General features: G+C 44.2%; 1 pseudogene; it reads right to left on the reverse strand.

Moving 5' to 3' along the window:
• Positions 1-5244: 5244 nt before the first annotated feature.
• Positions 5245-21953, reverse strand: LOC115101553 (DNA ligase 1-like; annotated as a pseudogene).
• Positions 21954-22472: the final 519 nt, after the last annotated feature.

The following is a 22472-nucleotide window of genomic DNA, read 5'->3' on the forward strand; positions in this document are numbered from 1 at the left end:
TCCTGGGTTCTACTGCCGTGTGAATAAAATCAGCTCCATAGGCTCGCCATCTACAGTGTCTGTGTGTAACAGAAGGTTAATAACCAGGCATGTTGGCAAATGAGCACCAGTGGAATGTCTTGGACTGGCCGGGTTAGAGTGATCTGGGGAGCTTCTTGAGGGGGCTGGTGGGTGGCGGTGGGCGGGAGGCCGAGGCTGAATCCCAAATGGCATCCTATTACCAGGGTCCTGGTCAAAAGTAGTGCACTAGATAGGGAATAGGGTTCCACTTGGTCTGCAGGCAACATTCTCTGGCCATGAGGACAGAGGGGGAAACAGAGGCCAGAGGACACAGTACTCATCAGGTCATGAAGCTAATGGCCAGGGAAGTGATCCAATGGAGCACAGCAGAGCAGACAATCCCTTAGGGAGAAGAGAGGAGCAGCAGTGTGGGCCTAAGCCAACCAGCATTTGGGAAAACGACCACCGATGTGGACCAATCACAACACAAGAGCCATAAACACCCTGGGCCCATATTAACAAAACTCAGAGTAGGAGTGCTGATCTAGGATCAGTTTAGCCATTTAGATCATAATGACTAAGATTAAATGGACAGAGGGGACCTGCTAGTAGATCCTTTCTCCTACTCTGATACGCTTTATGAAGAGGCCCAGATTCTGCTCCCAAACCGCAGCTAAAGGGTGAGGGTAACCAGCCAAACCTGCCATGACGAACAAACAGCAGGCAATTCCAGAATGTTCTCCAGACAAGAGACTGCAAGTCTCCCAATTATTTGAATAGGTGTAGAATATGAATAGAAATAGGATGTGGCTTAATAGGGTCTTGGTATAATTACAGAAAAAGTGCCAGTGAAGACTGTGGAAAAAACATGTCAGGTGCTGTGTGCATCCAAAATGGCACTCTATTTGCTATATAGTGCACTTGCCGGGTTGGAGGGATCTGGCGAGTGTTTTGAGAGCCGTAGGAATCTGGTCAAAAGTAGTGAACTATGTAGGGAATAGGGTGCCATTTGCTACTCAACCAGGGTGATAAAGCTGGCATGACATCATGAAAACTATTATCCAAAGGTTACTGGCCAACGCTCGGTGGTCCTGTGGCTCGAGAAAAACACAATTGATATTCCGTGGGTTCAGCTGGAGACAATGGACGGTCCTGTCCCTCCCTCTCTCCCTCGTGTCCTTGCATTGGCCGAGATGTCACAGAGAGCACCAAACGAGGGATGGAGGGGCAGACAGGGATGAAAAGAGAAGGCGCGATGGAGGAGAACAAACACATTATTCACGGTTGAGAAAGGGTGTATTGTGTGCAAGACAGATAGCTGGGTGGGAGAAAGGGGAGAGGAGACAAAAGGACAGAGAGAGGTGAAAACCGTTATTTGTCAAGCACCAAACCAAAATCGAAACAGTTTGGGGCAATCCATAACAGTGTTCGGGAGGTTCTGCATTTTAGCCAATATCTCAGCATTGCTACCCGGCCTTACCTCTATTTCTTTCTCTCAACCACGGGGAATACAAACTCCGGAAACAACATTTCCATTTAATTTGATGCCTGTGAGCAGAACTGAGCAGTGATGCGATTTGATGTGTCAGTTGCTGTTCCTTTACGTCAGGGACGTAGGCATGTAGCTACTCCATCATGTGTATCAACAGACCATAATAAACAGCGGTGAGAGGCAGGGTGATTCCCAAATGGCACCATATAGAGCATTACTTTTGAGCTTTGTTGGTCATAAGTCGAGCACTATAACGAGAATAGGATGTCATTCGGGACACAACCTGAGTTTGGTTCAGCAGCTCCCAGGTGGGGGGACTCAGTGGAGCAGGTTAGTTAATCTGAACCAACATCAGGCAGATGCTATAAGTGGAAACCAGGGCTGCGTTCCAAATGGCAACCTATTCCCTACATAGTGGAAGGTTTCTGACCAGGGCTCTGGTCATTGTAAAAGGGAACAGGGTACCATTTGAGACCCAGGCCTCTGTAGAGATTGAGGCCACAGAACCACAGCAGAGCGGTACTCTGCCCTGCAGGCACATGATCTGAGCCAGCTGCCCCTCCGTAAACACTAAACACCAGCTCCCACTCCTCCCCTCGGTCTGCAACACCACAACACAACACAACACACTGCTGCTGCACTGAAACAACACAGGAGCAGAGGAGTCTTCAGCTCATATTCTACTGTGCAAACATTCAGCTACTTCCTAGTTTCAGGTATTATTTTTAATTATCAGAAGCAACACCAACAGGGGCAGAGACTAATATTATAATATAATATAAATAGCTAATATTCCACCATGCAAACATTAACTGCTTCTTCCTTGCTTCAGGTATTAATTAAATATGAAAAATAATAAGCATAAAATGTAAATCTGCCATTTATTCGTGATAGAGTTAGCTAGGAAAGGAAGCCACATGTTGAGACAAGCAGAGAAAGAGAGGGGGAGAGAAAGAAAGAGAAAGAAAGAAAAAGGGAAAGTTGTGGAGATGAGTAGAGGCAGAGAGAGAAAACACAATGACATAAACAGATGGGAAAGGGCAAGAAAATCTACATTTCCATGCCCAGGCTGGCACAATGCAGCCCTTCTCCTCCCCCTCCTCCCTTGCAGAAGCAGACACTGAAGCTCAAGCACAGGTCACATCACAGCCCACTCACTTCCACAACATTCATTCTGGGAGTGTGGCCCAAATGGCACCCTATTCCCTGCATAGTGCACTACTTAGGACTAGATGTGCTCTGGACAAAAGTAGTGCACTATATAGGGAATTGGGTGGCATTTCAGACACATACAAACACCATGTATGGCATCTCACTAGCTTCCCAAAACGCTACAATCCTCTTTACTTCCTATAATGACCATGTGTCCTTGACTCTCTTCTCTGGCCTGAGTCTGCTTGTAGTGGATTGATTCTTGATTCCGTCTACTGACTTGTGGAGTTTCATCATCTAATGCAGGCTGGGAAATGAATCTGTTTTGTACTGCTCCTTGAGCTGTCAACCCGTTTGCATTTTATAATGCGCCAGACGCTCTCCTTGCTTCGTCCTTGTTCTTCTGCACATACACCGTACATTTAGAAACGTTACACTGATATTCTGCATAATAACATGTCTCGTTGCAGTGTTTTGCAATGTTTCTGCAGGGAATCTTGTTTTGTGTGGGAGTGTTAATTTGACTCTGGTGAACTGTTGAGATGTCACAGTGTACTGTTACACACTGTAGTGTACTGTAATATTTGTAAGAGAGGAATTGTCAATATTTGTAACCTAGAGTCGGGATATTTTTGTAAGGCCTATTGGGTAGACTAGAATTAACCTCTTCAGTTCCAAGGACACAATCAATGCGAGCAGCAGTGGTGGAAAGTACCCACTTGTCATACTTGAGTAAAAGTAAAGATACCTTAATAGAAAATGACTCAAGTAAAAGTGAGTTACCCAGTGAATTACTACTTGAGTAAGTCTAAAAGGATTTGGTTTTAAATATACTTAAGTATAAAAAGTAAATGTAATTGGCAAAATATACTTAAGTACTGAAAGTAAAAATATTTCAAATGACTAATGTTAAGCAAACCAGAAGGCTCCATTTTCTTGTTATTTACAGATAGCCAGGGGCACACTCCCAACATGTGCTTAGTGAGTCCGCCAGATGAGGCAATAGGGATGACCAGGGATGTTCTCTTGATACAGTAAGTGCATGAATTTTGCAGTTTTCCTGCCCTGCTACCCATTCAAAATGTAAATGAGTACTTTTGGTTGTCAGGGAAACTGTATGGAGTAAAAAGTACATTATTTTCTTGAGGAATGTAGTGAAGTAAAAGTAGTCAAAAATATTAATAGTAAAGTAAAGATCCCCCAAAAAATGTAAGTAAAAATACTTTAAAGTACACTACTTTACCACAGGTGAGCAGCAATGTTAAGAGTGGACTTGCCTTCAATAGTGTAATGGGGAAAAACAGAAGGGCATTTGTCCTTACATTCTGACGTTGGTAGGGGGCATCCTAAATGGCCCCCTATTCACTATATTAGTGCACTACCTTTGACCAGAGCCATATGGGCCCTGGTCAAAAGTAGTGCACTATGACAAAAATAGGCAGCCATTTGGGATGCACACCATACTGGACTGAAGCTGTAAGAATGAGAGGTACTTAGGGGGAAGTTAGAGCTTTGTTGACTTCGACAGTATTCAAGTGTCTGCGTACTGCAAGTGTTATTCAACTCCTCGTCCTTATTGCACCAGGTGGCTCATAGGTACTTAGGGGGAAGTTAGAGCTTTGTTGACTTCGACAGTATTCAAGTGTCTGCGTACTGCAAGTGTTATTCAACTCCTCTCAACTCCTCATCCTTATTGCACCAGGTGGCTCATAGGACACCATACATACAGGTGTCCATTTCACTCACTGCATGAATGATAAACCTTAAGACAAAGGATAATGGCTCATACATGCTTAAAACAAGTTTTAAAGCATACCTGCATGTTTCAGGTAGTGTTCCTGAGATATGCATTACAAGTGAATATTGAAGATGAGTCTTCAATGTCTTGGTGTTCTCTATACTGTATCGGACGGTTTCCTGAACACAGATGAAAGTCTTCAATGTCTTGGTGTTCTCTATACTGTATCGGACGGTTTCCTGAACACAGATGAAAGTCTTCAATGTCTTGGTGTTCTCTATACTGTGTCGGACGGTTTTTTGAACACAGATGAAAGTCTTCAATGTCTTGGTGTTCTCTATACTGTGTCGGACGGTTTCCTGAACACAGATGAAAGTCTTCAATGTCTTGGTGTTCTCTATACTGTGTCGGACGGTTTCCTGAACACAGATGAAAGTCTTCAATGTCTTGGTGTTCTCTATACTGTATCGGACGGTTTCCTGAACACAGATGAAAGTCTTCAATGTCTTGGTGTTCTCTATACTGTGTCGGACGGTTTCCTGAACACAGATGAAAGTCTTCAATGTCTTGGTGTTCTCTATACTGTATCGGACGGTTTCCTGAACACAGATGAAAGTCTTCAATGTCTTGGTGTTCTCTATACTGTGTCGGACGGTTTCCTGAACACAGATGAAAGTCTTCAATGTCTTGGTGTTCTCTATACTGTATCGGACGGTTTCCTGAACACAGATGAAATTTAGAACGGGGTTAAAAAGCATAAGTGTTTTTTAGTCCAGGACTAGGCTTAAACTGTGTCCGGGAAACCAACACTATCAATCGGTAAAATGAAGCTTAGGACAGGATAAAATCAACACCCAATAGGTTTGATATTATAAAATTAACAAAGCCTTTATTCACATTGTCATTACTGTGATTTATTTGTGTCATTGAAAACTGGGGAACACATCCTTTATTTATACTGTTAAGTATACGTTTACAAAAATGAGCCTTAGGCTCAACACCAACACACACAAAATGTTGATTATAATGACATTGGCAGAGCCTAAACCAGCACCTGGATATAGACACTGCTGTGCAGAGTTTAATTTTTTTAAAATTGCATCGACAGAACCTTGTTCAAGTTTACCATAACATTTATTTTATATGTATGTACAAATATATGTATGAGATTTCACCCGAGTCATTGGCAACTGGCCGGTCCGTTGATGAGGTCAGTAGTAGTCCTCAAGGTCAGCTTTGTCTCCCTGATTCTGAACAACCTGCTGCTCCCTGTACAAATCAGCAATCTGAAATGGGACAGAACAAAGAAATCAGTGAGGGGGAGAGGGGATGAATGAGCCAATTGGAAGCTGAGGATAAGGTGGCCATGATGGTACGAGGGCCAATTTATATCAAATTACAGAGGGATAAACACAGAATACCAACATTGGTGGAATAAAATGTACTGTGTGTATATATGTGGGAGAAGCTGAAACACAGAGGGGGGAAGCATAGATCTAGAATGAAAGAAAACTGGCACCCTATTCCCTATTTAATGCACTACTTTTGCCTGGGAATAGGGTGCAATATGGATGCTGTCTCTGAAGGTAGGTTTCTTCTATAGAATAGGGTGTCTACCAACAATGCCCAGAGTGGGTGAAAAAGCGCTTTGGTGATGAGATTTCACTTCCTTGTGTTAGAAAATACATTTTACCAAGACAAATATGATTATAAATGTTCTGAATCATTAGTGGGGTCTTTCTCTAACATTTCATTAACAGTATATTCAAAAGGGCAGAATGTGTCACCTCTGATTATTATTATTATTATTATTATTATTATCACAAAGCTCTGTTGAAAGAGCATGCAGCAACTTGAGGATTTTACATTTTGTGGTTCTCGTCTTCAAAGTTGTTTCCGCGGGTCGCAAAAAGCGAAATTAGCACGGCACGAGCTGAATTTAAATGTATAAAAGGCTTTGAAAAGAAGCTTGCGGTATTCTCAATGCTCTGTTGACATTTCACAGATGTGGGAAATCTTTTTAAAAAACAGGAATTTCACATTAATGTGAAAAGGGTATACCAAAATATTTAAAAAATACTACATGTCATGTCTCAAAATCGATATACATCTTACCTCTACATTGTTTTGAGTCCTGCGGATTCGAGAAGAAAGATGGCGAGTTCAACGGGAAAATGAGCCTGTCAAGTAGCCTTTATTCCCGCACAGCATCCAGCCTAGCTGATGCGATGCTGTGCAATTATTTTGATTTACTCACCCTAATTTTGGCCATTCTACAAGGGTAAAAACTCAAAAGAAAAGCTAGGAATCATCTTTTCACCTAAACTTGTCTGACTTTTGCTGCCACTAAAGACATTAAAACGGAAGACTAATTGTGGGTTTTCCTTTCACAGTTAATATGCCTTTTAAACCCTGCACCAAAAGACTGGAGGTTGAAGAACTATTGATTCAAAGATGGCATCTCCTTAATCTAACATAGTACCATGATATCACAGCTTTGTTGAGTACTAATGCAAAGCACAAATTAGGACCCATATCCACAAAGAGCTTTGGAGTAGAAGTGGTGAATAAGATTGTTGGACAGCACTGCTACTCAGACTGAATACGGTCCTGAGATTTTGCCTAAATATTTGACTTAGGGCTATACGAGTGTGTTTGTAAGCTATGGGTAAACATGGTCGCTTCATGGTAGGTCTCTTAAATAATATAGTTTTTAAGGGGAAGAAAAAAGTGTCATGATCATCATGAGAAATTTGAGACATAAAAAAAATGTGAAAATGTACCGGAGAAATTTCGCAACATCCTGAGACCTAAACATTTTAGATTTGCAGAGGGGATTATTGAGTTAAAGATTCTGTTGTGGTTGCTTTACTGGCTGGCCCTCAAAGATGAAGTTGCATTGAATCAAATGATTAACTTCCAAATGACTTTAAAAACTGGCTTGAAATCCAAATATTATTAGTACTGATGAGCCAGTGTACAAGGACCTAGTTCTACTAACCAATCCCATGCCAGCCTTGTAGATTGGCGACAGCGATTGGTCTGCACACTTCACTTCCCATACTTGCACGGCATCAAGCCACACATCAGGCTCTGTTGATAGGTCCACACGATGATAGGGTGGGACTTGGGCAAAATGTGCTCCTGGAAAAGACAAATCCTTCAGTTAATTGGGTCTAAAGACTTTTGGCAGATTCGCTTCAAGAAACTCTGCGCTTCGCATCAAACGAGCATAGAACACAAACCTCTCTGTACTGTACCTTGAAGAATTTGTACTGTTGCTCCAAATCTTCATCCTTGAAACCTGTCCCAATCTGCAAAGACAAAATAACCTGAAAAATATATCCCCCTGTTGTAAGCCAGATGAGACATTTAGCAGAGCAGAATAACAAAGAATTGTGAAAGAATTCCCTGTGCAAAATACCTTTATCCTATTTGGACTGAGGCACTGTGTCACCTTTCAGAGAGACAAACCAACCGAGACAGAGAAAGACAAAAAGTCACCTCCTAGGCAAGGAGGTACACACACAGACATTAGCAGACATACAAAGACACCGCTGACACACACACAGACAGACCTTGCAGACTGAGTGGAACTATTCATGGTCCTCATCGTAGCGGGCGAGCAGGAATCCTTCGTAGGTCCCTGTTCTCTTGCCCTTCCCCAGATACGTTCCAATCACACACAGATCCACTGTCCCCCATCCAGATTGTCCTTCTTCAGCTAGACAGAGAGACAGGGATGAATGGTAGGTTTTCATGAGAGTAGATATGATAGAGAGTAAGTGTGTGTGTGTGTGTGTACCAGTGGTTCCCAACTCCATGTGGGGTAGCCTGATATGAAAATGGGGTCGCGGGAGAATTTCCAAACCCCCCACCCCAACAAAATACAAAAAATATATCATCTTTGTATCTCAAAGTCATTGTAATGTGGTTCATCTTAAAAATCAAAATTAAAATGATTTAAATCAAATTCAACCAGAGTGCCCTTGATCCTGGGAAAAGGCCACAGTTGACCGTTGCACTTGAATCATTCCCACAATGAATGACTAGGCCCGATACGCCATGAAACCACACACTATTGCAGAGACTTCAAATTTACCGGCCGAAATAAATACGGTGTAAACAATGTGTGGGGAGGCAGAGTCACAGAAACTCACATCAATACCTTTGCCAGACAACACCGTTAAACAAATCATTCATGCTATTGCTAGCAATGAAGAAGAAACTGACTGAATGACCCAAACTCCAAACGGACGTTAGTTGTGAGAGCTGAGATGCCCATGAATTGCCTTGTTTTCTATAGATGTCGGGGGATGCTATTCACGAGGACACAATGTTCTGTCTCACCATTACCGAGCATGAAACGGCACAGGGGATGTTCAGTGTGCTGCGTGGCTAACAGATTCCATATGGGATCAAATGGCTGACTTTTGCACAGATGTGGCTCCAACGATCACGGGACGGAGGTCAGGTCTCTGCTCTCTAGTTATGAATGTGTCTGCCTCTGCCATATGAATGCGTTGTATGATACCCGAGAGCAGCTGGCGGCAAAAGAGCTGAGCACAGAACTCAGAGATATATTGTAGCAAGTAACTTCGATTGTAAACTACAACAAACCACACGCTGGTTCGCATTAAAACCAGAGATGAGGTGCGCACTGTAGTCCACGCCCGCTGACTTTGAGAAGTGCTAACGCGACATGCATCAAGCACACCCATCAAGAACACCCATCTCATTAGTTGTGGTGAGATAAGATACATTTTTTCAGACTCATTTGCAAATGACTCATATCAGAAGTATGTTATGGGGAGTTGAGAAGACAAATAAATACTGTTAGAATGTTTTCCGATTGACTGCGATAACCCCAAATAAAAGTTCACTTTGGCTGTTAATCACACACTTATTTTCCCACATGGTTGGGATCCGAGAATTTTCACATATCAAAATGGGGTCGTGGGTCAAAAAAGTTTAGGAACCCCTGGTGCATACGTGGGCGGTTTGTGTGCGCGCATGTGTGTACCTTGAGTCAGTTGTGAGAGTGCTTGGCAATTTCATAAGTGGCATCTTTCTCCAGAGTCTTCACCATTAATTAGTCCCTCACAGGAGTCTGAGGATTCAACCAAAAATCACACCACAGGAGGACATAAAATTAAGAATACATCCCAAATGGCACCCCCTTCCCTACATAGCGCAAATACTTATGACCAGGGCCCATAGGGAATATGGTGTCTTTTGGGACACAGCCTAAGACATTCATTAATAAACAACTTCAGGAGAGAAGGAGATCACAGAAGACAGGATTGACCTCCCAAAAACACATGGTTGGCTCCCGTCTCTCTCCCTCCCTCCCACACACAGACAGTCTCTCACACACACACACACAGCAAATAGACCGATCCCACACTGACACACACACCTCGAACAGACTACTCCATCAACTCAGCGATGGTGTCTGTGTTGTCTGAGTCAATAGCGCGGGCGAACACAAACTCTCCCTCCTTCTCCTCGAAGCTCTCCTTCAGTAGGGCCCTGTGATGAGACAGGGGCCGCTTTACCAGAGAATGAGACGCACACACCCCTGTGAAATTGCAAACATTAGAATCAATGTCTAATATATTACACTAGCATCCTGTCCAGGGGGTGTACCTCCGTGTTAATTTTGTCAACGAAAAGTGGCGAAAATATTAGTCTCACACCTATGTGTTTATTGTAACAGCCGTGTATATTCCCCCTCAAGCCGATACCACGACGGCCATCATGGAACTTCACTGGACTTTATGCAAAGTGGAAACCACATATCCTGAGGCTGCATTTATTATACCTGGGGATTTTAACAAAGCAAAGTTGAAAACAAGGCTACCTAAATTCTATCAGCATATTGACTGTAGCACCTGCCCTGGAAAACACTGGATATCACTGCTATTCTAACTTAGGTGATGCATACAAGGCCCTCCCCCACTCTCCTTTTGACAAATCTGATCAACGTTGGTCTGACCAATCGGAATCCATGCTTCGAGATTGTTTTGATCACGCAGACTGGGATATGTTCCGGGTAGCCTCAGAGAATAATATCAACATATACGCTGAGTCGGTGAGTGAGTTTATAAGGAAGTGTAAAAGAGATATTGTACTCACTGTGACTATGAAAACCTACCCTAACCAGAAACCGTAGATGGATGGCAGCATTCGCACAAATCTGAATGCGAGAACCACCACATTTACAACGCGACTCAGACCAGAACAATTTCTCTCTCCATACCCCCAGATTTCAACCGAAAGCTCTGGACATTTACACCTGGATCACGCAGCTGGCTAGCTGCTATCCGTGTGACTATTGGCTTACGTCGATCCCGGAGCAAACATCAATTATTCCAGAGCTAGCCAGCTGAAGAGTTCCATCAGCCACTCCTGGGCTACAATCACCTATCCGGACCCGTTTTACTGGCGATGCGGAGCCCCACCGGGGCTTCACGACTGGACTACCGGCGTTATCTGCCCTAAGGGAGTTATCCTACTGGGCCCTCCATCGCAACGTTACCTGAATGCCCATCTGCGGCCCGCTAATCATTAGCAGTCTTATCGGCTGCTATCTGAATAGATCTATCGGACAATTTTTCCTGGGTCACTATAACTATATCTATTTTGCTAATTGGATTGATTCCCTCTACCACACGGAACCCCACTAATCTACCGACAGAAACGTACGAGGTGGCTAAAAACAGAGCATCCTATGCTAGCTTGCAACCGATGGCCCGGTGAGCTTTCTGAATCACCGTTACCCCAACCAACCTCACTACTCACTGGACACTTATGATCACTCGACTAAGCATGCCTCTCCTTAATGTCAATATGCCTTGTCCTTTGCTGTTCTGGTTAGTGTTTATTGGCTTATTTCACAGTAGAGCCTCTAGCCCTGCTCATTATACCTTATCCAACCTTTCAGTTCCACCACCCACACATGCGATGACATCACCTGGTTTCAATGATGTTTCTAGAGACAATATCTCTCTCATCATCACTCAATACCTAGGTCTACCTTCACTGCATTCACATCCTACCATACCTTTGCCTGTACATTATACCTTGAAGCTATTTTATCGCCCGCAGAAGCCTCCTTTTACTCTCTGCTTCACTGCTTTAACACACTCTGCCAACCCGGATGTTCTAGCCGTGTCTGAATCCTGGCTCAGGAAGACCACCAAAAATTCTGAAATCTTCATCCCTAACTGCAACATTCAAGATAGACAAGATAGAATGGCCAAAGGGGGCGGTGTTGCTATCTACTGGAGAGATAGCCTGCAGAGTTCTGTCCTACTATCCAGGTCTGTACCCAAACTACTTTTAAAAATCCACCTCTCAAAAAACAAGTCTCTCACCGTTGCCGCCTGCTATAGACCACCCTCAGCCCCCAGCTGTGCTCTGGACACCATATGTGAACTCATTGCCACCCCAACTATCTTCAAAGCTCGTGCTGCTAAGCGACCTAAACTGGAACATTGCTTAACACCAACAGCCATCCTACAATCTAAGCTTGATGCCCTCAATCTCACACAAATTATCAATGAACCTACCAGGTACCACCCCAAAGCCGTAAACACGGGCACCCTCATAGATATCATCCTAACCAACTTGCCCTCTAAATACACCTCCGCTGTTTTCAACCAAGATCTCAGCGTTCACTGCCTTATTGCCTGCATCCGTAATGAGTCAGCAGTCAAACGACCTCCACTGATCACTATCAAACGCTCCCTGAAACAGTTCAGCGAGCAGGTCTTTCTAATCGACTTGGCCGGGGTATCCTGGAAGGATCTTGACCTCATCCTGTCAGTAGAGGATGCCTGGTTATTTTTTTTAAATGCCTTCCTCACCATCTTAAATAAGCATGCCCGCCAGCTGTGCCATCAGAGACTCTGGGTTCGCACCCAGGCTCTGTCGTAACCGGCCGCGACCGGGAGGTACGTGGGGCGACGCACAATTGGCCAAGCGTCATCCGGGTTAGGGAGGGTTTGGCCGGTAGGGATATCCTTGTCTCATCGCGCAACCAGCGACTCCTGTGGCGGGCCGGGCGCAGTGCGCGCTAACCAAGGCTGCTAGGTGCAGGGTGTTTCCTCCGACACATTGGTGCGGCTGGCTTCCGGTTTGGATGCGCGCTGTGTTAAGAAGCAATTAAAATGTTAAAATAGGCATGCCCCATTCAAGAAATTTAGAACCAGCAACAGATATAGCCCTTGGTTCTCTCCAGACCTGACTGCCCTTAACCAACACAAAAACATCCTACGGCGCTCTGCATTCGCATCGAACAGCCCCTGTGATATGCAACTTTTCAGGGAAGCTAGAAACCAATATACATACACAGGCAGTTAGAAAAGCCAAGGCTAGCTTTTTCAAGCAGAAATTGGCTTCCTGCAACACAAATTCAAAAAAGTTCTGGGACACTGTAAAGTCCATGGAGAATAAGAACACCTCCTCCTAGCTGCCCACTGCACTGAGGATAGGAAACTGTCACCACCGATAAATCCACTATAAATTGAGAATTTCAACAAGCATTTTTCTACGGCTGGCCATGCTTTCCACCTGGCTACCCCGGTCAACAGCACTGCACCCCCCACAGCAACTCGCCCAAGCCTTCCCCATTTCTCCTTCTCCCAAATCCAGTCAGCTGATGTTCTGAAAGAGCTGCAAAATCTGGACCCCTACAAATCAGCCAGGCTAGACAATCTGGACCCTTTCTTTCTAAAATTATCTGCCGAAAGTGTTGCCACCCCTATTACTAGCCTGTTCAACCTCTTTCGTGTCGTCTGGGATTCCCAAAGATTGGAAAGCAGCTGCGGTCATCCCCCTCTTCCAGACTCACATCAAACATCTCTAATCCAAAGTTAAATCTAGAATTGGCTTCCTATTTCACAACAAAGCATCCTTCACTCATGCTGCCAAACATACCCTTGTAAAACTGACCATCCTACCGATCCTCGACAATGTCATTTACAAAATAGCCTCCAATACCCTACTCAATAAATTGGATGCAGTCTATCACAGTGCAATCCGTTTTGTCACCAAAGCCCCATATACTACCCACCACTGCGACCTGTACGGTCTCGTTGGCTGGCCCTCGCTTCATACTCGTCGCCAAACCCACTGGCTCCAGGTCATCTACAAGACCCTGCGAGGTAAAGTCCCCCCTTATCTCAGCTCACTGGTCACCATAGCAGCACCCACCTGTAGCACACGCTCCAGCAGGTATATCGCTCTGGTCACCCCCAAAACCAATTCTTCCTTTGGCCGCCTCTCCTTCCAGTTCTCTGCTGCCAATGACTGGAACGAACTACGAAAATCTTTGAAACACTTCTCCCTCACTAGCTTTAAGCACCAGCTGTCAGAGCAGCTCACAGATTACTGCACCTCTACATAGCCCATCTATAACTACCTCTCCCCCTACTGTATTTATTTATCTCCTTTGCACCCCATTATTTCTATCTATACTTTCTTCCACTGAAAATCTACCATTTCAGTGTTTTACTAGCTATATTGTATTTACTTCGCCACCATGGCCTTTTTTTTGCCTTTACCTCCCTTATCTGCATATAGACTTATTTTTCTACTGTATTATTGACTGTATGTTTGTTTTATTCCATGTGTAACTCTGTGTTGTTGTATGTGTCGAACTGCTTTGCTTTATCTTGGCCAGGTCGCAATTGTAAATGAGAACTTGTTCTCAACTTGCCTACCTGGTTAAATAAAGGTGAAATAAAAACAAAATGTAACCATGAAAAGGTGACTGGAATGGCTGAATACTAAAGTGTAGTTATTCCATAGGGAAGGAAATCAAACAAGCAAAATGTCAGTGTAGAGACAAAGTGGGGTCACAATTCAATGGCTCAGACATGAGACGTATGTGGCAGGGTCTAAAGAAAATCACAGACTACAAAAATACACAAAAAACAGCCACGTCACCGACATCTTGCTTCCAGACAAACTAAACACCTTCTTTGCCCACTTTGAGGATAATACAGTGCCACCAACGCAGCTCACTACCAGGGACTGTGAGCTCTCCTTCTCCGTAGCTTTGAGGACAGCACAGTGCCACGGCCCGCAACTAAAACATGCGGACTCTCCTTCACTGCAGCCGACGTGAGTAAGACATTTAAACGTGTTAACCCTCGTGAGGCTGCCGGCCCAAACAGCATCCCTAGCTGCGTCCTCAGAGCATGCTCAGACCAGCTGGCTGGTGTGTTTACAGACATATTAAATCTCTCCCTAGACCAGTCTGCTGTCCCCACATGCTTCAAGATAGCCACCATTGTTCCTGTACCCAATTGTTCCTGTACCCAAGAACGCAAAAGTAACTGAACTAAATGACTATCACCCCGTAGAACTCACTTCCGTCATCATGAAGTGCTTTGAGAGACTAAAGGATCATATCACCTCTACCATACAGGTCACCCTAGACCCACTTCAATTTGCTTACCGCCCCAATAGGTCCACAGACAATGCAATCGCCATCACACTGCCCTAACCCAGCTTGAAAACAGGAATACCTATGTAAGAATGCTGTTCATTGACCATAGCTCAGCATTCAACACCAAAGTACCCTCCAAGCTCATCATTAAGCTCGAGGCCCTGGGTCTCAACCCCGCCCTGTGGAATTGGGTCCCTAACTTCCTGATGGGCCGCCACCAGGTGGTGAAGGTAGGAAACAACATCTCCATCCCGCTGATCCTCAACACTGGGCCCCACAAGGATGCGTTCTGAGCCCTCTCCTGTACTTCCTGTTCACCCACGACTGTGTGGCCATGCATGCCTCCAACTCAATCATCAAGTTTGCAGACAACAGTGGTAGGCCTGATTACCAACAACGACAAGACAGCCTGCAGGGAGGAGGTGAGGGCACTTGGAGTTTGGTGTCAGGAAAACATCCTCTCACTCAATGTCAACAAAAGGAGATGATCGTGGACTTCAGGAAACATCAGAGGGAGCACCCCCCTATCCACATCCAAGGGACAGCAGTGGAGAAGGTGGAAAGTTAAGTTCCTCTGCATACACACCATGGACAATCTGAAATGGTCCACCCACACAGACAGCGTGGTGAAGAAGGCGCAATAGCGCCTTTTCAACCTCAGGAGGCTGAAGAAATTTGGCTTGTCACCCAAAACCCTCAAACTTTTACAGGTGCACAATTGGGAGCATCCTGTTGGGCTGTATCACCGCCTGGTACGACAACTGCACCGCCCACAACCGCAAGGCTCTCCAGAGGGTTGTCTGCACAATGCATCACTGGGGGCAAACTACCTGCCCTCCAGGACACCTTCAGCACCCTATGTCACAAGAATGCCAAAAAGATTATCAAGGGCAAGAACCACCCGAGCCACTGCCTGTTCACTCCGCCACCATCCAGAAGGCGAGGTCAGTACAGGTGCATCAAAGCTGGGACCGAGAGACTGAAAAACAGCTTGTATCTCAAGAGACATCACTAACTCAGAGAGGCTGCTGCCTATGTACAGACTTGAAATCATTGGACACTTCAATAAATGGATCACTAGTCACTTTAATAATGTTGAAATATCTTGCATTACTCATCTCATATCTTCATACTGTAATTTATACCATCTATTGCATCTTGCCTATGCCGCTGTCATTGCTCATGAATATATTTATATATTCTTATTCCTTTACTTAGATTTGTGTGTATTAGGTAGTTGTTGTGGAATTGTTAGATTACTTGTTAGATATTGCTGCACTGTCTGAACTAGAAGCACAAGCATTTCGCTGCACTCGCAATTTCATCTGCTAAGCATGTGTATGTAAACAACATGATTTGAGTCAGTGGCAATTGACAAGATGACTAAATATATCCAGGGGGAAAAAAAATAACAAAATGAAAAGGCTCTCTCATTTCGGTTCACAAAAACAAGACTAGATTAAATTATCTGTGTGACTAAAATCTGACTAGTAAATGGACTGGACAAGAGTTGAGAGATTGAGAGCTTTTTTATGTCATTTGTTTGGTCCAATCAAAAGCATGCATGACATTAGTAGAATTGTAAGGCTTAACTTTGATGACAATACATCTACAATATGTCAAGAGGCAGGGCTCTAGACGGCAGCCATTTAGTCACATTTTGCGACCCTTTAACTTGACTGTGTGAGTTACATTTTTTATTGGTTGCATCAGTGGAAGCTGAAAATTCATTACATGGTCACCCCACTTGAAAGTTTTAAAATGTCCTATTTTTTGGCTGCTAAAACCATGATTTGGTCAAACAGTAAAGTGCATTATCCTCATGGTTCCAGTAATGAAATTGTATTCCCAGCCCCTGGGCATGTTTCCATGGGGCCTGCTGCTGTGATGAGCGAACCACTTGATGTGCGCTACGGGAGAGAGAAAAAAAGCTTCTGATTGTACATTTAAAAATCCAATTTGGGAAATTCATATCTTTGGAAGCAACTACTGTTGTTCTCAGCTTTCTGTGGATATAATATATATTTGTCATCTCTTAATATTGAGCTCAAAAGCAACTATTTTACAACCAATACATTTGATTATTCTTTAAGATGCGAAGCATGCAATTCCGAGCGCATAGGATCGCAAGCTACAACGTTTAGGACATTACATTTACTGTCTAGAGCGACTTACATTGAGTGAGTGCATACATTTTCATACTGGTCCCCCGTGGGAATCGAACCCACAACCCTGGTGTTGCAAGTGCCATGCTCTACCAAGTGAGCCACAAGGGACACTAGGAGTGGGTATTATATTTAGGGTTAGCAATCTATGTAGTTGAATCTACATAAAGTTGATCATACATGAGTTGTCATGCAGTCATGCAAGTAAATTTGAGTTTACTTCCTGTGGTGAATTAACCCCAAAATAAATTAGCCTATGATATTAGTGCACATAACGATTAAGGCAAATTACTCTCTATTGAACAACAAAAGTCAGAAAATTCTGGAGCCCTATTTTAATAGAAAAATAAAAACAATACTCTATTGTCAACCCACAATTAATGACAGACACTGGATTAGGTAGCACATCAACATATGTTGAATCGTGCATTCCTGCTTGGACATGTTAGATGAAACAACTTATTTCTCGAAAAGCCTACCATCTCAGTAGTCTATTACAGTCTAAAGCACTGTGAATGACTTCAATTACACGTGTTTCTATTGCGTGCCGCTGGTGCGAATCATGGGCTGGTGCAACCAACTGAAAAAGTTCTGGGAAATGTTAGTCTGAAGCCCTGACAAGGGGTGTGATTTTATCATCTGCTGCAGATAAATGCATTCTTCTGGCAATTTGGCTGAGAAGAGAATCATGCGATAGGATGTTATGCAGAAAGACATGGACAAGACCATGCATGCTTGTGCACATGGAAGTCAGTGATGTGTTTACTAAAGGTTAATAAGGCCATTTTTTTTGTCATTTAATGTGCCCGACTAAGACTTAATGATATTTCAGTCAAAATGAATAAGACTAGACTAAAACTTGAACAATAAGCTGCCTCATGCTACAGAAAAAGGAGAGGCTATTCTGACTGGAACAAGGTTTACTTAATACATGACTCCATAACTCCCATCAAATCAACGTGCCGAATACAACAGGTGTGTAGACCTTACCTGACATGCTTATTTAATCATCATCCCAACTCACCTCTCCGTTGCGATGCAGCAGGTCAACAGCAACCTCACATACACCTACACACCAAAAAGAGCATTCAAAACATAGATCTTTTGGCCCCTTCACTCAGTATATTTTTGCTGTCAGGGGGCTTGTGTACCCCAATGGCCACCTCAGAGGTCACTCCCGGGCAGGTCTAACTTTTTTAAAAAATTTTACCCCCTTTTTCGTGGTATCCAATTGTTGTAGTAGCTACTATCTTGTCTCATCGCTACAACTCCCGCACGGGCTCGGGAGAGACGAAGGTTGAAAGTCATGTGTCCTCCGATACACAACCCAACCAGCCGTACTGCTTCTTAACACAGCGCGCATCCAACCCGGAAGCCAGCCGCACCAATGTGTCGGAGGGTACACCGTGCACCTGGCAACCTTGGTTAGCGCGCACTGTGCCCTGCCCGCCACAGGAGTCGCTGGTGCGCGATGAGACAAGGACATCCCTACCGACCAAGCCCTCCCTAACCCGGAAGACGCTAGGCCAATTGTGCGTCGCCCCACAGACCTCCCGGTCGCGACAGAGCCTGGGCGCGAACCCAGGGACTCTGATGGCACAGCTGGCGCTGCAGTACAGCGCCCTTAACCACTGCGCCACCCGGGAGGCCCTCGGCAGGTCTTGATGAACATAGAGCATGGTAGGAAAATTATCCACCACCACAGACAACTTGTGAACACAGCTGCCTGGGCTAATCACCCATCCAGCTGTTATGAAAATAATTACAGAAACCAAAACCATGGATGCCGAGTATTGTCCCCCTTATTTCTCTTTCCTCTCACCTTTCTCTTCCGTGTGGTGAGCACCTGGAAAGGCTGGATCTGTTTATTTTCTCTGTCCCAAGACACGGCATCAGAGTCATGCACACAGGACACCATACTCCTTCTTTACCTGAGGCAGGGAGGGAGGGAGGGAGGGGTGTGATAGAAATGGGGGAGGGGAAGGCAGAGAGGGAGAGAGAGAGAAATATGAAGCCGGAGAGAGAAAGAGGGGAGCGAAATAGAGGAGAGAAAGAGAGGTATTATTCATGAAGTGAGCTTACGACCATGAAGGGGCTAAGATGCTGGCTGAGTGTGTATCCCAAAATGCATCCTATTCCCTATATAGTGCACTACTTTTGACCAGAGCCTTATATAGGGAATAGGGTGCCATTTGGGATGCATACAGTGTGCTAGTGTTGAGAGGGTTACTATTACCGTGGGAATACGAGAGATGATATCGGGATATTTGGTCGTATTGTCTTCCTGGTTGCGACTGAAAATACACACTTCCCCATTCTCCAGAATATGGATCTGCACAAATACAATAATCAATAGTTATCATTCAACTAATAACAGTGAGTATTTGAGTTTCCTATCGTATCTGGAGAGTAGAGAGACAGGCCGTGTCCAAGGATTTTTCTCAATCGATTATTCCTCGCATCCTCTCTCCTCACCCCCTTCTCAAAACCCACTGGAGAAGAAGGGCCTTAGCTCTTCTACTCCAAAATGGTTGAGAAGAATTTGAGGAGATAGAATGCTAGGAATCACAGAAAGACAAATTGACAGAGCCCAACTGTATGACAGAAGCTCCAGATGCCAGCATCTTAGGGTTCCCTCTGCTGGCCATTTCAGGAGTCACACTGCAGTTTAAAGGCACAAAGAATAGGTGTCACATTGCTCTCTGGGTGAATCTCAAGTGAATTTCCATAGTATTTTTCTGACTCCTGGCCTCAATCTTCTCAACCTCCTCCTCAAAACGAATTGGAGAAGGTTCTAGCGGAGGAAGACAGATCTTCTGCTCCAATGTGCTTCGAGAATGTGAGGAGAGAGGTTAGGAGAAATTGAGGAAGGATAAATAGAGAATGAGAAGTTACACTGCTCTCTCCAATGCCTCCACTGGGAGGGGCTAACACAGCCCAACAGCATCATGTCTGTTTTCTAACTAGGGCACACAGTTGACACACACAGTAAGTGGGCATGTGAGAAAACAGACACCTGTGCTCTTTCTCCGTCATACTTGTACTCGCAGGTGAAGGCGGCTTCGTCGAACCTCTTCATCCCCTCTCCTACACCTTTAGGGGGGTGAGCGAGCATGGAACTCAATGGCACACCTGAGGTGGGGGAGAGGAGGGTGTCATAAATCAGCACACACACACACAAAGTACTGTACCTGGGGTGAGTTGGCAGTGGTTGGGCAGTTCATATATGCCCTCCATCAGTACTGGGATGATGACATCATAGTTGGGCATCACACTGGAGTGGACAAACAAGAAAACATCATCAGTAAGAGTCAGTCAATAGAGTGAATCAGTGTGTCCCAAAATGGTAAACATGCTCCACTCTAAATCCTCATCTAAACCAATACAAATAAATAAATAAATGTAAAAGGTGCTTGGAACCAAAAATGCATGACATTAACATTTTAACAGAAGGCCAGTAATGAGTGCAGACCGACAGGTGTTAAGTACATCCCAAAAGGCACCCTATTCCCTTTGTAGTATACTGCTTCTGGCCAATAGGGCTCTGGTCAAAGGTAGTGAGCCATTTGGGATACCAGTAGTAAAGTGAAGGCAGATTACCTGACCTCAGAGAAGCGGCAGGCTACATAGAGACCTTTGATGATGTCAATCTTCTTATTCATGGCCTGCAGAGAGAGCGCCAGGAGATTCAGAGGGAGCGTGGGAAAGGAGAGGATACGAAAGGAAAGAGGATACAGAGAAAAGGAGCAAAGAACTACCACAGGACTAGGGCTTATGTCCCAAAGGTCACCCGCCTTCAGAAAGAACTACCACAGGACTAGGGCTTATGTCCCAAACGTCACCCGCCTTCAGAAAGAACTACCACAGGACTAGGGCTTATGTCCCAAAGGTCACCCGCCTTCAGAAAGAACTACCACAGGACTAGGGCTTATGTCCCAAAGGTCACCCGCCTTCAGAAAGAACTACCACAGGACTAGGGCTTATGTCCCAAACGTCACCCGCCTTCAGAAAGTATTCAGAGCTCTTGATTTATTCCACATTTTGTGTTACAGCCTAAATTCAAAATGGATTAAATATTTTTTTTTTGCTTACCCAGCTACACACAATATCCGAAATTGAAAAATTGAAAACAAGTTTTGAAATTTTGCACATGTATTGAAAATTAAATACAGACATCTCTGTCTGTCTTCACACCAGAGTCAATTACTTTGCAAAATCACCTTTTGCGGCGACTACAGCTTTTGTATGCCTATATCAGTTTTGTACATCTAGATTTGGGTATTTTCTCCCATTCTTACTTAGAGCGCATGTCCATGACTTATATACAATGAAACTAATTGGTAAGAGAAGGGCTATTGTATCTCTTCAAGGTATAACCAAGAAACCTGAAAACAAGAGTTGGTTAGAGTTGCGCAATTCCGTTTGCCAACAATACTTTGACATGAAGTGCCAAAGTCAAGTGTTTGTTTTAGTAACTGCCGTGCGCAACTATGTAACTTGTTACCAATGTTCTATCGTGTTAAAGCTGCCCATTTAAAACGTACATGCTCTAGCAAAGTAAACATATTACTCGAATAACGATATGTGTTGGTAGAGAATAATCCTAAAATATAACCTACCTGATGTGTTTGTTTGAAGCTCTGTGCCGGTGTGCATTGCGCATGACACAAATTATTCTGCGTCTTCGAAGAACATTTCATTGGTTGATGGGATGAACCAAAGTGATGAATTATCCCGAGGGTGAGTTACGTCATGAATGTGGATTGTGTGACTTAAAGACGTTATGGCACAAGTTATTGAAGTGTGTGTTTATGTAAAATTGTTGTTTATGATGTTATATGTCCATGGCAAATTACTGTGTGCATCTATGGTAGAACTGCGTTTTGGGCATGTCATGATAGAACATTCCTAGCGGAAGGGAATGAGTACTTGGGCGCTCAGAGCCATACCTTAAATGTGTTATAGGCATGGAGTTGTTGCTGGAAATGGTTTATACCTTGAATATCTTTGATTTATTAAAGTCTTTGTCAATGTCCTCTTTATTATTTTCTGCACAAAGTGTATTAGCCTATTCGTCCTGCACCTCTTAATTTTGTAAATAAAAGCCTCTAAGAGAGGTGAGCACCAGAACATCCTGTCTGTCTCACTGTTCGATCTGCCGCTACGGCTTCTTCACACTCTTAAATTCGATGGGGAGCGGCTTACAGCAATCTTCGAGTCTTTCCACAGATTTTTTAATGGGATTTAAGTCTTGCTTTGGCTGGGCCACCCGAAGTCATTCACATTCTTGTTCTGAAGCCATTCTAGCATTGCTTTGGCTGTATTTTTTGTGGTCATTGTCGAGGATTTGCCTGCATTTGGCGCCATTCATTTCCCCCCCCCCCCTTCAGCCTTACCGTTCTCCCTGTTTCTCAAGTGGTTTCCATCTGGCAGGTTCTCCCATCACAGCCAAAGGAACTCCATAGT

Source organism: Oncorhynchus nerka, linkage group LG20 (assembly GCF_034236695.1).
Source record: "Oncorhynchus nerka isolate Pitt River linkage group LG20, Oner_Uvic_2.0, whole genome shotgun sequence".
NCBI lineage: Eukaryota > Metazoa > Chordata > Actinopteri > Salmoniformes > Salmonidae > Oncorhynchus > Oncorhynchus nerka.